This window comes from Schistocerca americana, unplaced genomic scaffold (genome assembly GCF_021461395.2).
Source record: "Schistocerca americana isolate TAMUIC-IGC-003095 unplaced genomic scaffold, iqSchAmer2.1 HiC_scaffold_1421, whole genome shotgun sequence".
Classification (NCBI taxonomy): domain Eukaryota; kingdom Metazoa; phylum Arthropoda; class Insecta; order Orthoptera; family Acrididae; genus Schistocerca; species Schistocerca americana.
Genome location: NW_025725503.1, coordinates 27,501 through 30,364, shown reverse-complemented (window position 1 = coordinate 30,364; position 2,864 = coordinate 27,501). Strand labels below are relative to the sequence as shown.

The 2,864-nt window shown below is 55.9% G+C and overlaps 1 non-coding gene across 1 annotated transcript in view; it reads left to right on the top strand.

Annotated features, from left to right (window-relative positions):
* Window positions 1-2,613: 2,613 nt before the first annotated feature.
* LOC124567939 overlaps window positions 2,614-2,864 on the top strand; it is a 1,910-nt gene continuing 1,659 nt past the window's right edge. The window contains exon 1 of the ribosomal RNA XR_006971069.1: window positions 2,614-2,864. This exon is cut by the window's right edge and continues 1,659 nt beyond it. This is a non-coding gene — a ribosomal RNA (small subunit ribosomal RNA).

Here is a 2,864-nt window from a genome sequence, read left to right as displayed (position 1 = left end):
CCATATTGCGCCTTAACCTAACCCATATTGCGCCTTAACCTAACCCATATTGCGCCTTAACCTAACCCATATTGTACCTTAACCTAACCCATATTGTACCTTAACCTAACCTATATTGTACCTTAACCTAACCTATATTGTACCTTAACCTAACCTATATTGTACCTTAACCTAACCTATATTGGGCCTTAACCTAACCTATATTGGGCCTTAACCTAACCTATATTGGGCCTTAACCTAACCTATATTGGGCCTTAACCTAACCTATATTGGGCCTTAACGTAACCCACGTTGCGCCTTAACGTAACCCACGTTGCGCCTTAACGTAACCCACGTTGCGCCTTAACGTAACCCACGTTGCGCCTTAACGTAACCCACGTTGCGCCTTAACGTAACCCACGTTGCGCCTTAACGTAACCCACGTTGCGCCTTAACGTAACCCACGTTGCGCCTTAACCCAACACACGTTGCGCCTTAACCCAACACACGTTGGGCCTTAACCCAACACACGTTGGGCCTTAACCCAACACACGTTGGGCCTTAACCCAACACACGTTGGGCCTTAACCCAACACACGTTGGGCCTTAACCCAACACACGTTGGGCCTTAACCCAACACACGTTGGGCCTTAACCCAACACACGTTGGGCCTTAACCCAACACACGTTGGGCCTTAACCCAACACACGTTGGGCCTTAACCCAACACACGTTGGGCCTTAACCCAACACACGTTGGGCCTTAACCCAACACACGTTGGGCCTTAACCCAACACACGTTGGGCCTTAACCCAACACACGTTGGGCCTTAACCCAACACACGTTGGGCCTTAACCCAACACACGTTGGGCCTTAACCCAACACACGTTGGGCCTTAACCCAACACACGTTGGGCCTTAACCCAACACACGTTGGGCCTTAACCTGCTCTGTAATTGTCATACGACGCGTTAAATTAGTGTGGTGTTGCCTAACTGCAACCCCCGCAATATAGTTTGCTACTCGCACTGCCTGGTCCCCAGAGTATCGCTTCATGTTAAACACCTTGCAGCTATACACTGTAATGCGGATGGCAGCAGGACGTACATGCTCAATGCCCTTCGCAGTTGTTCATTGGCATTTGCATGGCGAAGCACAGCCTACGTTGTGGTACGGCGTGTGTCAACTGTCCGCTGATGTTGTACGTCCAAATCACACACTGTACTGCACATTGGTCCTCATGTACTGAATGATACATCGTGGTACATGTGTGACCGTACCACGACTGCGCCAACAACGGCGAACCATACGGTCCAAATATTGTGCACTCAGCTACGTGTCGTCTCCCTATAAGAGCTGGATTGCAGTATGGTATGCCGTGGATGGCGATCAGCATGAGCCGTCTGTTGATGTAGTGGCGCGTGTTGTCAGACGTAGTCGTCTCTTCTCACACACCGTGATAGCATGGTGCACTGCGTTCCACATCTGCGACATGCGACAGAGGCCGGTTGACAGTCGTTCGCGCAATGGACATCGCATACGTACGGGGGCCACCTTCCACGTGTTCGCGAAGCGTGCACATGTTGTTGCGTGTATGTGGGCAGACATAGTGTGTCGTGACACCTGACACAGGCATGCAACAATCGTTGAATTTGCAAATGGCGATGGACGTCTACGTTTGCTGGTGACGTTACGCAAATGAACAACTGGTAAACGGTTGTGGTGCGGTTGTTCTCGCTAGAGGTGAATCAGTGATGGCGACGATCGGTTGAGCTACCAACCGGTTGTTTCAGCGATACCCACCATGCCCACGAACGTGAATGGCATGTGGGTGTGAAGCGATACGCGGCGGTGGCTGGGTGGGACCGTCCCCGGCCGGTGAGGGGGGGCCTCCCGGCGTGCTGGCCGCGCGGTGCGTGGGCGCACGCGCTACAGCCGGCTGGTGGGGGCGGCCAGTGGCAGGCGCGCCGGCCGACGGAGGCGGCAGGCGGCGCAGCTGCGCGCCGGCGCACCCTGCACGCGGCGCCGTGCGGCCAAAGTAGGTCCTCGCGGGCCCGGTGCGAAGCGCGGTGGACATCTGCAGTGTGCTGGTCCGATTGAGGACTGTGTGCGCTGAGGATGCGCCGCCGCCCGGCGCTCGGCGCCGCGACGCCGTCTGCTGCTCGGTCGCCTCTGCGGTTCTCGCAGGTGGTTTGTATCGCAGCTGTGCGGACGTGTTGGCGCGTGCGCTGTGCTGGGAGAGTTCGCTTCGGCACCCAAGTGGGGCTTTTGTCCTTCTGTGGCGCTGGCGTTGGAGCTGCCGGCCACCGTAGGTGGCGCGTGTTGTCTCCCGCCGGCAATGCCACGACAGCACGCTCCCGGGCCTCTGTCGGCAGCGGCAAGCTCAGTTGGGAGCACGGGTGGTCGCACCTAAAGCGTCTACTCGCCAAACTCCGGGCGATTGCGCCTCTCTCGAACCCGACCAAGTACTTAGGACGGCGCTGCGCGCCGCCGGGACCTGAGAGGGTTTCGAGGTGTATTGTGCAGGGGAGCTCAGCCTCCTCCTGTTTGCAGAATAATTGAGCGGACGCTTGCGTGTTCGCGCGGGCCCCCGGGACACACTCCCGGGCGGCCGGCTGCTCAGCTCTAGTTGACGCAGCTCCCTGGTTGATCCTGCCAGTAGTCATATGCTTGTCTCAAAGATTAAGCCATGCATGTCTCAGTACAAGCCGCATTAAGGTGAAACCGCGAATGGCTCATTAAATCAGTTATGGTTCCTTAGATCGTACCCACGTTACTTGGATAACTGTGGTAATTCTAGAGCTAATACATGCAAACAGAGTCCCGACCAGAGATGGAAGGGACGCTTTTATTAGATCAAAACCAATCGGTCGGCTCGTCCGGTCCGTTT